Source organism: Anser anser, assembly GCF_964211835.1.
Source record: "Anser anser genome assembly, chromosome: 1".
NCBI lineage: Eukaryota > Metazoa > Chordata > Aves > Anseriformes > Anatidae > Anser > Anser anser.
Genome location: NC_139720.1, coordinates 203812217 through 203826720, shown reverse-complemented (window position 1 = coordinate 203826720; position 14504 = coordinate 203812217). Strand labels below are relative to the sequence as shown.

Sequence of the window (14504 nt, the reverse complement as noted above, 5' to 3'; positions counted from 1 at the left end):
TCAAGCTGTGACAGAAGGACTTGAGGACTTTTAACTGGGTTGTGAATGACTACAATTGCTATGAAGGAAGAAGGCATTTAAGGCCCTCTGGCTGGTTGTTTGCATTTTCTCTTCGTATTTTTAATATATTCATAAGAAGTCAACTTCCTCAGTAATCTGCTAGAGGGAAGAGTGTGGTTTTGATTGATCCTGCCAGTGGTCTGCACAAAAGACCAATCTGCTGATGAGTACAGAGACCTGGTATACCCATGGAAAGAGCTAAGACCATCAGTCCTACGACAGCAGAACACAAAGTAATGAGCAGACCAGATTTCTAATGATGGTCAAAGTTTTTATGGTCAACAAAATTGTAGGCAATCTGGAAGCTGATCTTATTGACGTCAGTGCAAATACAGAACAGTACAACTGTGGTTAGTGGATTCTGACTGCTTTACAAAGCAAAATAAAGGCAAAATAATCAGGTCCAAGTGTATCACAATGGATTCCTCTAACATTGGAGTAAAAGACTTATTCAGACCCTCCATAAGGCATTAAAAATTATAGCTGAGCTCCTGATTATTACTTTCCTTTCTTTCTCTAGCTGTCAGAGTTAAAAACCGTTCATTTCAGTGCTGGTATTTTTATTTTGCAGGTTTATGTGGCACTGTCCCAGTGTGCAAAATGGAAATAACATAAAGCCTGAAAGTATCTGAATCCATCAAGAATAAAATTCTCTTAAATAGAGTGCTTAGTAACATATATTCTTGTAATGGACTTGTTGTGATATTGACATCATCAATTGAAAGACATGTGAATACAAGAAGAATATAGATTGAAGGCATGTTTTTTTTTTTTTTTTTTTTTTTTTTAATGTAATGAGAAATACCGTAACACATGATCTGAAAGGAAGAAAATGTTAAAATATTATGGGCCTTGGGTTCGATTCAGTTGGCTGGATTCTATTCTTACTTACATCAGCTTAAATGCAATCTATTGACCTTAAATCCATGCCAGTAAATGGAATTGGGTTCTTTTCCATTTTTCTGTGTACTTAGTGTTTAACTGTCTACAGGAAATGAACCCTAAATGTGAACATGAAAATCTCTCTTGGTGGAAGTTATCACTAGATGAACAATGTCTCTGCTATTCTTTTTGGATCAGATCTAGCTTTTTTGTTGTCAACGACAGGATTATTTTGGCCATTGCAGGGAGTAGGATTGCAATCTAAATTGCTATAATGCAAAAATATGTTGAACACGGATTGTCACAAATTGTAGCTGGTACAGATGTTCTTACATTAGGTGCTTGATTGTGTGAGAATTAAGAAGCTAATTGTATGATGCAGCAGAAGGTTTTGTGTCCACCAGGTTAGCAATGATGCATATCTTAAAGTCTGTGGTAAAGAGCAATAATGACACACGAAAATTCAATGTTTTCTGAAAAGAGAATACATTTCTGAAAAGTCTTTGTTTTCAAATAGACTGATATGAGTGGTTACAGCACCTTTCAAGCAAAGTAGTACAAACTTCTAAGAAATCTCCCTGCCTTTGTTTTGTTTACAAGCCTTGCAGTGAGTTACCTTCAAGATGAGCCAAGTCCTCACCCGAGCACTATTTTCCAGACTTTACCATATGAAAAAAAATGAGGAAGAAAAGCTGTAAAGAAAACAGTAGTATGGAAGAACAAAAGGTATGACTATCACTGCAGTACTATTCATCCTTCTCTCTCTCTGAGCAAACTGGTGTCTTTGTATGAGGAAGCACAGAACTTCTGCATTTCCAGGACCAACATAGCTGTGTCACTAGATGACTGCACTCAGTGTTAGCTAGATCTACTGAAGTATGTCTCTGATTTAGCTAGATTAGTTCTCTGGTAATTTTAACAATATTAAGGGAAGATGAAGGAAAAGAATCAGAGAGGAAAATTATTAGGTCAAGAGCTATGAGGGAATCCTCACATCAGTGAGAATTGTGCAATAGTGCAATGCAAGAAACGTACAGTTAGAGAAGTCTAGATCTACTCTTATACTCTCATAGAATCATAGAATCATAGAATATTCCAAGTTGGAAGAGACCCATAAGGATCATTGAGTCCAGCTCCAACTCTCATGATGGATAAAAATCTGATCAGCTTGGTTTCTCCATGATGGATAAAAATCTGATCAGCTCGGTTTCTCCATGCCCAACTTGAATTTGTCCGTAACCTTTTCAGCTAGTCAGAAGAAATTCTAACATATTTAATGTCCTAGTAGGTTGAAATGGGAAAGGAAGGATGAAGGTAGTAATACCTTTGCCCATATAGTGCCAGTAGACATTCCTGGGCACTGGAATTTGATTGACAATGCAGTTTAGCTGTCAGTATGCTAACAGAGCTAGAACTCTCCCAAACCATTGCTGAGCTTTGTGTTAGAGACTGTATGGCCCAGGTACCTTTCCAAATGACACTTTGCATGCAGCCACCCTATTTCAGAGGATGACATAAATGGTGTGAGCATGGGTTAGTCCATCCCAGTTAACATCAGTTCCTGCAGTCATTTCCACAAGCACAATTAATTTGCTAGCGGAGTGTACCTGATGTGTGCAATAATGTTTTGCTCCTCGTCTAAGCCAGGAAGAATGACATGCCAGTGCTTTCCTTGCAAAAGAAAAAAATATTCATAGCTCTTATTGTTTGTTTTGTTTTGTTTTTTAATCTCTAGCTATTTCAAACCTGCTTATTAATACACTTTCCAGATTTCTGCAATAAAAATAAGAGTAGAGGTAATTTAAGTAAAAAGTATTTATAAAAAAAGTTCAGAAAAGGAGACTGAAACAGAATAAAACTCATTCTGTACAAGCTTTGACCTATTCAATGACACATCTTGAGTTACTGGATTACAACATCTGTTTGTCTAACCTGGCAAGTGACATTCAACACTCACAATATGTTTTAAAGTCCAAGCAAAAACAATTGCACTTTGTCACTCTGAATGTCTTATTCTCAGAAAAGTTACTGTTATATTGTAATTTTGATGGGTCCTGATTAGCAAGGTAGCAGAGAGATTTCATACAGTAAGGCGATAGGATAGCTGGAGAAGTAACCGCAGAGGCTAACAGCTATAGTTGCTACTTATGCCCGATGATGGAGGCTGTCGTACAAAAGACTGTCTGGCTCTAAAATTTTCTCAAATGGTTCAGGGCCATAAAAAATGAAGTTGCCTCTTGACTTTTAATGAAACCAGCCAGTAACCTAAAACATGAGGTTACTAAGCAAGCATATATTGCCTACTCAATTTAGATAAAATGTGAAAAACAGTTTTATTTACAGAGCAGCACATCTTGACTCTTCTAACATTACATTATTTATTTATTTTTTTCAGAAGTATTCAGCCAATTTTCAGTTTCCTCTTTGGGATGCATGAAACCATCCAAATCTAATTAGTTATTCACATCCTGAATCAGCTGATACCAGAATGACTGAATATTAGGAGAAAAAATAGACTGAAATTACAGCAATGAAAACCCAATTTAATGAAGATGAGAATCAGATTCATTGTTCATTGTTGTCATATCTGAATTTTGTACTTTGGAGAAAGAATCATTGCCAGATGCTAAGCGTAAAATTGTGACATAATGCAATTATGTATGCCTCATCTCTATCTAGTCAATAGCGTTTTCCGTAGAATCACAGGAATTAAAGATGGGAAAGAATATGCATGCCAAACTGTCCACCCAACAGTGTGAGTTTCTCCCCTGCAGACTATTAATCATGGTTTTTATCCATTTCATTTTATATTATTTCTTCTAATTTCATATGCTTTGTTGGATAAGAAATTAAAAGGTGTAGGTGTCCTTCTCCACACAACTTGTAGATAATCTGCTGCCCGGTGGGAAGGGCCCTGGAGGTATTGGTCAATAGCTGTCTGAATAGGAGCTAGCTGTGTGCTCAGGTGGGCAAGAAGGCCAACAGGATGCTGGTTTGTATCAGAAACAGTGTGGCCAGCAGCACTAGAGAAGTGATTGCTGCCCTGTACTTGGCTCTGGTGAGGCCTCAACTCAAGTACTGTGTTCAGTTTTGGGCCCCTCAGTACAAATTGGACATCAAGGTGCTGGAGCGTGTCCAGAGAAGGACAGTGAAGCTGGTGAAGGGTCTAGAGAACAAGCCTTATGAGGAGCACCTGAGGAAGGTGGGGTTGTTAAGGCTGGAGAACAGAAGGCTCAGGGGAAACCTCATCGCACTCTACAGTTACCATAAAGGAGGTTGTAGCGAGGTGGGGACTGGTCTCTTCTCCCAAGCATCAAGTGATAAGACAAGGCAATGGTTTTAAGTTCCACTGGGGTGGTTTAGGTTCTATATTAGGAAAAAATTATTCACTGAAAGGGTTGTGCAGCATTGGAATAGGCTGCCCAGGGAAGTGGCTGAGTCACCATCCCTGGAGGTCTTCAAGAAAGGTGTAGATGTAGAGCTTAGCAGCATGGTTTAATAGTGGACTTGTCAGTGCTAGCTTAAAGGTTGAACGGGATGACCTTAGAGGTCTTTTCCAACCTGAATGATTCTATGATTCTATACATTTGAATTTTATAATATATTACAAAATATGTGAGTGTCTTCATGATGCTTATCTAATTATATTCTTTGTTAATGACTCAGCACATAGATATTCATATTCAATATTATGTTACAAAATACATGCATCTCCACATCTCAATATCTATGATGGATTGCCTGCTACTGCAACCTCTCCTGACCACTTCTAGCAGCTGTACCCACTCCATTTTACAGTTTCCATGGTTCAAAATGAAACATAAATGCATTTAAAACTGTCATTTTTGTTGAATATATATATATTTTTTCCATTGAATAAGAGAATCTCAACAGTTTTCATAGCAGCATTGGGGTTTCAAGACTGGTCTCAACAACACATGTAAAAGGACAGAGGCTGTCATTAGAAGGCAGGTGCTCACATGATCTTCATCATTGTAAGCATACCTTTCAAAGACCAGGGTGTTCTACTGCAAAAATAAGAGAAGTGTTTTCTCTCTCTTGCTATGCTATTTTCCTTAAATGCCAGATGTTGAATAATTCCTGTTACAGTGGGTGATTTCATTCAAATGAATGGAAAAAAAAAACCCACCACGTAGGGTGTTTGGAGATTTTAGGAATGTGCTTCCTATGACCAGGAATTTTTTCTTGAAATTCCCTAAGTGTAATGATGAGATGGATGGGAAAACCTTCAGCTTGAAGAGAAGGATTTTTGGATTCTTCATGAAAATATGTAGAAAAACATCACTGATAAAAAAAAAATGCTTCTCCTCTGCCAGCAGCTACAGGTTTTGCTACAAATTCTTACCTTGGGTTAACACAATGCATGTTGAACTAATACCAGCAAAAGAAGTGGATGGTGTCATGTGGTCTCACTCAAGGGAGAAGCCAGCTGGTGTCCGACATCAACAGCCGGTGCTCATCTGGAGACTATTTTAATGAATAACTCAAAAGCTGCAGTGGCCTGAGATTGGATTGAGTGTAGAAAAAAAGAATTTGAAGAACCAAGGGCAGAGAAAGGTGAAAATCCAGGTATTTCAGACTATATGACCTTGTATGACTGAAAGCTGGAGACCCAGGGACAGCCAAGTCCTGAAAGGGGCGAAACTTGTCAAGACAGAAGGTCTAGAGATCAACCTTCCCAAGATGGAGCTCCAGACAGATAACTGGCTTCTCCTCTCCCCTTCTTTGTTCACATGGATGGGGACATTCTGGAGGGAAATTTCTACCAGCTGAAGCTATTATTTTTTTACTAATTTGATAATTTCTATTAATATTATTATTTTTAAATCACTTGTTTAGCTTATTCTTACTTTCTCCTGACTTGAAGTTTTTTAGCATGATGGAATCGTCACCATTTACATAAATCCTGGGGTACTTCACAGTTTTGAAGTGAATTGATTTACTCCCTGCCTTGAACTCTAACAGACTAACCTAATTGAGGATGATCAGATGCATTTGCTATAATTCTATGGATACATTCAGAAATATGAGATTTACAGGTAAAACTTTGAATCTTGACATTAATTTTCTCCATTCATTTTGGTGGTTTAGGACAAATTCTGTCTCTAAAGACACTGCGTGGGCCAAGATACAACCCTAAAAGTTTCAAGGATTTATGGTGAAAATATAGTATGGAATAATTAAAAAAAATCTCTTGCTTAAAGGGAGAATTGGTCTTCATGGATTAAGATGCACTTTGAGAGGAGATTAGAACATTGCCTTCTGTTAGGAAGATGACTTTGAATCTTAAACTTTTGCTACATTTAAAATTTAATAGTAGGAAATAAACTCCTTCATTTAGCCTTCCAAAGTCAGTCATTTTAGTCTAAGTGTTAGGAACAAATCTTCTCTGATACAAGTCTTGAATTTACTTCAATGTAGAATGCAAAGGTGGTTTTTTTTTTTCTTTTTTTTTTTTCCTTGCTGCTTGTGTATTATTATAAACAAAGAAAAAAATGTAAGCTGAATTTATAGAAAGGCTATGGAATATCAAATTAAAGCTGTATTAGTACTTCATATTGGGAATAAACAGTGTGTAATTTTTCTCAGCAGCCTTTTTTAGCACACAAACGTAATTGAATTGCAACTGACTAATCGCACTTTATTTCTGTAGAATATGAAAAGTTCCACTTGCCAAACTGTATCCTGTGTGTGTTTATGCATATTTTAAAGAAAAGTTCTCAGGAGACATGATAACATCCCCAATGTGAATCTGCTACTATTAAACTTTTCAGTTTCATCCTGTATCTGTTCTGGAAGACTTTTTTTTTTTCTTTTTCTTTTTTTTTTTTTTTAAAGTCAGCAGTGCAATAAAAAAGCTTTTTGATGGTTATTTGCCTAACTTATTGATTGTGGTGCCTCAAAAGGGATTCCACAGTGTCTTTTAGTTTTCATTATGTGGGTAAGGGAGCAATAAAATTGCATCTGGAAGCTATTTTACTTCAAATTTAAAATAAGGGACTTAGGAAATGGAGTAGACACCACGGTAAAGGAAGAAACCCAAAAGTAGTAAATAGAAAAAACAGAAATCACTACAATAATGTATTTTTGCCTTTTAAACCAGCTTCTATTTAAAAATGAAATCTTAGGCAAAGATGTCCAAATAGATGTTGAATTTTGACAAAACCAGTGGATTGATTCCCTCTGCATTTTATATACAAAATAATCATTATAAAATTTTGTAAAATGGCAAAAGCTGCTCCTCTTTGTAGGAGACTGGACTTTTCCAATCTAAAGCCTAGTTGGATCCTCAGCTGTTGTTACAGCTCATGGTAAGATTGCAGTGAAAAGCAAGTCGCACGTACAGCTTCCTCTCCTCATATTACTAACTGGAGTGGAAAACAAGGAGAGAAGAGTGAAAGAGATGAGTGACTGGGAAGACAAACATACTTGTCTTTGTGTCTGCTTGTTTATTTTTTTTTCTCTGAAGAACATGCCATTAAGAAACCTCTAGCAGCTCTCAAAATGCACAACTGGCTCAGCAGCATTTGCTGGCACGGATTTGTACTCACGCATTTGACCATTTCATGGGGAACTGTACAACAAACACGCACTTTCGCATGAGTAAACTTTGTGTGGTTCACTCACTCTGAGTCTTTGCAGCTACTTCACAATGAAGGATGATTAAATTGTCCAGCCAGTGTTTTAGTTATGTACCTGGGTTTAGATGGATAACCGAAAGGATGTCAAATGCCAAAAAATGCAATGGAAAAGATTATGAAGTCATAAAGTGTTTTCAGACACCTGTTCAAAGGAACTCAACCATGTGTTTAAATTTTGTTAGTGCTAAGGGCTCTCTAGTCTGAGTTTTGCTGAACAGAGGTTGAAAATATGCATCTTCGCTTTGAAGTAGTCTGAGATAAAGTGGAAATTCTAGCTAAGAATCGGAACTATGTTGAGTCCATGGAAGAAAAAGATCTTATCCTAGTTAAATGACTTTGTATCATAGGTGGCTTGGGAGTTCTGTTTCTTATTCACATCTGCTACAGTTATATCCTGTACCTCACAAATCTTTCAGACTAAATCGACTAAATCAAATACCTTTTTTTTTTTTTCTTTTTTTTTTTTCTTTTAAGAGAAAGACCATAACATGAAATTTCCAATCAAATTTTTTGGAAACCAAATTAGATTAGGTGAATTCTCAAAGGATTGGACACAAAGACTGAAAGCAGATGTAAACACAGAACAAATCAAAATGAATTAAACACTGCAGCAGTAATGGAAACCTGGAAAGTGATTTGTCTACATCCTTTTTCCAAAAGCAAGTATTTATAAAAAGACTCCTTGGCAACAAGACAAAACTGAAAAGTAGGGATAACTTTTTAAACCATCAATTATGTGCATGAGAGACAATGTGTCTTATTAAAGATGCAGTATGGACATCTATCCAGGGAAGATTCCTCTTTTTCCTTTGACCTTTCCAATAGCATTTTGGTTGCAATGCAAAGAGAAAGCAGCTGATATACTCCTTTCCAAATAGCACATGGTAAAAAAAAAAAAAAAAAAAAGTGAGAAGGGAATGGAGATTGAGCCTACTTATGCATTGGCAATGATTTGAATGGGCACGGATGGTGGGGAAGCAATTTGCACCACAAAAATGACCAACAAAATGAATTTAAATGAGAAATAAGGGAGCAAATTGTGGTCTTAGGTCAGAATAGATTGTGCCAGAATAATGTTAGATAAATTTTTCCTATAAATAAATCTTTCCTTCTGTCTCAGATCTTGCTCTGAATATTTTTTTTTTAATTTTTTTTTTCTGATGATGGTATCCTTGTGTGGTTGTTCAGCTCACTGAAAACAGACCCACAGAAATATCGAACTCAAAAGACATGGTAATGGCTCTAAGAGGCTGGACCAAAGATCTGTGTTGGCATATGGCAGTCCCTAAAGAAGAGTCTAAGGGAATAAGAGTCCTTCCTTGAGCACAGGCACCTACGCTGGGGCCATACAGCTATAACAGAGCTTTCAACAGTGTGCTGCTGAAAGTGGGTTACTCTCACAGAAGGTGTTTTGAATACATGTATTATAGTATAAATGTAGAGATTGGTACACATGAACCCTGAACTCAAATGCTTAATGGGATGCTTGTTACAAGGTCAATGTTTATGCTTGTCACTTATGGTTCTGTTTTATGAAAGATGATGAACGAAGTCTATGTATTTTCTTGTTTCTTGTTTTAAATCTGCCTTTGGCTGTTATTTTCAAAAATGCAGGTGGTTATCCCAGTCCTGCAAATCTTGACTAACTGTTCAATGTTAATACCTTATTGGTTATATCCCTATATGATCAATTTACTTGCTTGCTAAGTTACAGCTCAATTTCCAGAGCTTAATGAATTTTCAATATTTTTATCCTCAAGAGCTAATAGAAATATTATATATTTCTATAAGGAGATGTATATGTTTACTGAAAATATACTTCATACACTTTTAAATGAACATTAGAATAAAGAATATTGTATACCCAACCTCTCATAACTTGTCATAATTTTATAGCTTATTAATTATATTATTACAATGTTTAGCTAATAGTGGAGTCCTGTTGGGGACAGTTCTTAGTCCATGCTACATCCTGAACTCTTGGGAATTATTTAGGGAGTGCTATGGGAGTCCCATGTCAGAGACTGTTCTAACAACTGGACAGTACAGACGTTATAACTCTGGACTTGAGGTATGTTATTTGGTATTGTTTAATTCAGTAGTGTAAGAATAACCATGTGATGTCCTAGACCCAGCCCAGAGCTCTGCAACATGGATGCAGCCAGGCTGCGTCACGAAGGCTCAGGCTCTTGGGCTGGTTTTGTTTAATGGTAGGATGAGTAGTTTTCCAGCCCTTCTAGTGGATGATTGTGGGTACCTTTCAACTGATGTCCAATTAGAAGACATATGTTTATGTACCTTGCAGAGTCTTTGTCCTGTCTTAATCTCCCATGTTCAGATCCTTCTAACATCAGAAAATGTCCTGAATCATCCTTGATTTACCTGGTTTCCTCCTCAGAGTTGAAGAACTCTCCCTTACATTAACAAAGGCATTTCAATGCATCAGGATGGTATTTTACTACAACCTTTTAATTCTGACCTGTGTGTGCTGATTGTCACATCAGAAGTTTGACAAGGGAGCAAGGGAATTCACACCAGTATCTTCCTGGTAAATAAACACTTAGGTGCTTGTTAACTATAGGCTTTAGAACAGACCTTCTGTATTTATAAGCTTTTTATATTTTATTGGGTGTAATTAGTAGCACAGTCCAGTGTTTGTAGCAACTTGGCTTCATGAAACAGAATGCTCATTAATGCAATTGCTATACTGGGAGATATTCTACACAGCCCATTTGATACTGATGGGTTTCCTTTTATCTCATTTGTATTAACCACCATTATTTTCTCTCTTCATCAGTTTTTCTCAATCTTTAAACTCCCTGGTGCCACAGATGTGTTAGTTAGTTAGTACTTTAGTGCTGATCTGGAGATCCAAACTCCACTGGAAAAATTGGTGTGGGGTGACATGGGTATTACGCTAGCCAGCTAAAACAATTTGGTAAATATTTGTGCTATTCTGTTGTTCAGTTATTCATGTTCTTAACTTTATAGGTCCATCCTAGGAGGTCTGAGAGGAATCTGCTATCAGTTTTTGTTAGTAGTATGGAGTGAACTACAGATTGTTTTTGTAAGGCTATGGTATTGTCAGGTTATTTAGGATGACGTAAATAGTTATGAAACAGCCAGTTGGAAATTGCTTGAAATTAAATGCATAATAGCTTTTATCGGCAAACAATTTTTCAAGCAAATTTTGAACTTTCTCTCAGACTTTTTGGTGGGTTTGGGAAGAATATCTACAAGAACTCATCAAAGGCCTAACTTTTCAAATAGTTTCAATCTTTTGCTGGCATGCTTTGAAACAGCTTGTCAAAATTTAACTGCTAGGAAGCTGCAATTCCTATCTATGTCTCCCATTTTTATCCAGTTATTGTTGCTTGTGTGGTAATTAGATTCTAAGTAGACTATATGTATGTAGTTATAACAAATTTTTCGCCTTGATGTTCAAACCATCAAGCTTTCCATTCCAAAAATAACATTACCTATTGCAATAAAAATAGAATTCTTAAAAAAAAAAATGAGATGAGAATGATATTTCTTCATTTAAAAACTGTTGAAATAAACTATTTTGATTTTTCAGATATCTTTTTACATCTAATATCACTCATCAAATGTGAACAATGGTTATTGGTACTTGGAAAAAGCATTTGTAACCAATTAAACTATCCCTGTATTTTTCTTCCAGTGATAATATTTCTAAGCTCCAGCTGTGAATATTGACAAGAAACTGTTTCTGTTCTTTGTTCATTAAATCAACCACACTAGCATCTTCCACCGTAACTTGGTTTTATGGTGACACAACCACTGCTACCACAGTGTTTAAATTATTTATCTCATTTTAGGGAAAAGCTGGGCATCAGGTTAAGGAGTCTAAATATACTGAGGATTAAGGAGTCTAAGTATACCAGGGCACAATGTTCTAGTTGACGCTTCCTGTCAGCAAGAACGTATTTTCTTCAATAACACAGTCACCGATCTGCCATCCCTTCCACTGGCAGTATGAGCTGGTAAGCTTTACCATCAGTCCCTGGGCTGTTTACAGGCCGACTTTCTTCCATTCACGATCTTTTGTAAATGTAAACTATATGCAATTGTTTCTAATTTAGGAATGAATTACTGAAATGCGTTAACGGGGAGAGAGACATACAGCAAATAATAAGCAGACGATGAGCTTTTGGGTATAAATTTTATGAAATATAAATATTCATGATGGTGTTTATGAAACACACAGGAGCTGAGAACACTTCCTCTGCCATCTAGAATATGTGTAAATACTTCATATGCTTGTGAATGCGTTTTCTTATTACTTTTACTTTTTTCCTTGAAATCAGCTCTGTTCCGCATGCTGAACATAAAACCTCAAATACATTTTGACAGTGAAAATATTTTTTTCAGTTAATGAAAATCTCTCATGTGGGCTGCTATTTCCTGTTAAAAGTCAAATGCCTTTTATAACTTGGAGGTGGTATTAGATTTTTAATTATATGTTGCTGTGTAATACTACTTAATAAATAGAACTTGAGAAAGCATTCTTCTGTAGAGAATAAATGAAATTTAATGTATGGGTTCCATTTAATTAGACATTTTCTGCTGTAATAGTTGAATTCCCTACCCAAATTTCATTTCCATAATCAAGCCACATTTAGACTGCTGACATACTGGTACTTCATCAAAGCAATCACTGCAACCTTCTCTTTCCAAAATTCTTATTACATTAAGATTGAGAATATTTGCATAATGACAAAAGACAATGAAATTTCACAAGAGGTAAAGTGTTGGTAAACCAAACCCTGGTTTTAATAATCTAATGAGTAAAGTCAGTAAGATTCAACAGTAGGCTCTATAAGTAGCTACAGAAAATATTGAAAATATAATAAGTGTAGTGAAAAATATATATTTTGTCTTTTTAAAGCTTTTCTCTTTTTTTTTTCCTCTTAATTTCTCTTTAAATACATTAAATGTATTCAATGTATTTCAAATATATCATGTGAAAGATCTTTCTGTAAAAACTCTTGTCAAATGTAACAGCTAAAAATTACTTGAAGTTCTGAACTGATCATCAGTGAAGACAAAGTTTTTTAACCAACATGTCTAGGAAATCTCTCACATGATTATTTTACAATTGTAGGTAAAACAGTTCTGGGTAATGTAGTAACCTGGGGGCAGGAGTCAGGAGTTCTGCTTCTGTATCTTACTACTACAGCTAAGGTCCTGTCTACTGCTGTGTGCAGGTTAATTATACCAGCAGTTTTCTCTTTCTGGATACTTGGGTCATAAATGGAGGTGTGGGTGCGTACAAATGCCATATCAGGAGTGAAAAGAGAACCTCTCATACTTACAAAAGGTGAAAGCGAAAAACCAGGAATTGAGATTACATGAATTGTATTCTCCTCCTTAAATTATCATGAAAGAACATGGAAATAAGTTTTGACTTGAAACAGGCAGATGGTTTTCTCCAAAACTGCAAAAAATAGCAGCTATATATACATATAGGGGAGTATGGTAGTCACTTCTATAAAATGTTCTAAGATAATCAGAGGAGAAAGGAACGTGTAAATTATTACTTTTTCAGAATTAAGGGCCACCTACATCCAGGCATAACTGACTACTTACTTTCAATTCAAGATCTTGGTCTTCTCTTAGTCCCTTGAACAGGCACTTGGCTGTTTCAGAAAACTCTTTCAGTGTTTTGTGCAATGCTGGGGTAATGGGCTAGCAGTGCTCATGGACCCACTTTCTGAGTTGCAGAATAACCAAGAAGTTCTTTATATATGAGTAATAAACTGACAGGCCAACTTATATCTGTAATAAACTGAAAATGGTCTTTATGCAATCACTGATATGGTGGTAGAACTTAAAGTTTGCTGTTTCATTATTATTATGGGAGATTTTCTCTGTGGCCAACTTTTAGTCGTGCAGTAAAAATCAATTTTGTTTCAGATCAGGATAGTAGAAGGAAAAGGAGTATGTTTCTGAAAAAAGGTATGTTTTGTGGACATTGCAGAAAATATTACTGTTTGAAATGTGAAACAGACATATTGTGACCTGTTCTGGTAGGCTTTAGAGAAAAGAAGATGTCATATTTATCCTTACAAAAGCTAGCTTGACATCCCTTCCTACATATTTTATTTTTAATCCCATTTTCAGTCTTCAGGATAATCTGCTCTCAATCTTTTCATCCATCATGAGCAGATTCTCTGACCTGGGCTTCCATAACTTTTTTTTTCTTTCTTTTTTTTTTTCCCTTTTTTTTTTTTTCCTCTTTTTCTTTCTTTCACAAGCTTTTCTAAAACCATAACATGCTGTGGTGCTTTCATACTGCTAGACACCTAAGCTTGAGAGCAGCCCTGAGGAGAAGGAGTTGGGGGTGATAGTTGATGAGAAACTCAACATGAGCCAGCAACACTCAACTATATCCTTGGCTGCATCAAAAGCAGCATGGCCAGCAGTTTGAGAGAGGTGATTCTCCCCTTCTACTTCACTCTCATGACACTCCACCTGGAGTTCAGTTCTGTGGCCCGCAGTACAAGAAGGACATCCCTCTTGGCGCAAGTCTGGAGGAGGACCCTGAGGATGATAAGACGGCTGGAGCACCTCCCAACAGGCTGTTGAACTCATTGCTACAGGATGCTGCTGCAGAAACTATAAGTGTATATCAGAATGTAGTAGAAAAATAAGCCACTGAGATTGTCTGGGGCTATTAAATGCTAAGGGCTGAATGCAACTTTTATCTCAAAGCTTCTTAACAGTTTTTACACAGAGGCTACCTCTTAGTCCTCAACTGTAGAGCACTTAATGTATTGTCTGTGCTCTACGAACAATAGCTGCTGCATTAATTCTGGAAAAGAACATGGACAACTAATTGCATTGGAAGCTCTCATTGCTTCTAAACAGAGAGAGACC

At 36.5% G+C, this 14504-nt stretch overlaps 1 long non-coding RNA gene across 4 annotated transcripts in view; it reads left to right on the top strand.

Moving 5' to 3' along the window:
* Positions 1 to 6707, top strand: part of LOC310901194 — a 51252-nt gene extending 44545 nt beyond the window's left edge. For all 4 annotated transcript variants that reach the window (XR_014585629.1, XR_014585630.1, XR_014585631.1 and 1 more), the window contains 2 exons: positions 1543 to 1668; positions 3338 to 6707. This is a non-coding gene — a long non-coding RNA (uncharacterized lncRNA). The remainder of the gene's footprint in view (positions 1 to 1542; positions 1669 to 3337) is intronic.
* Positions 6708 to 14504: the final 7797 nt, after the last annotated feature.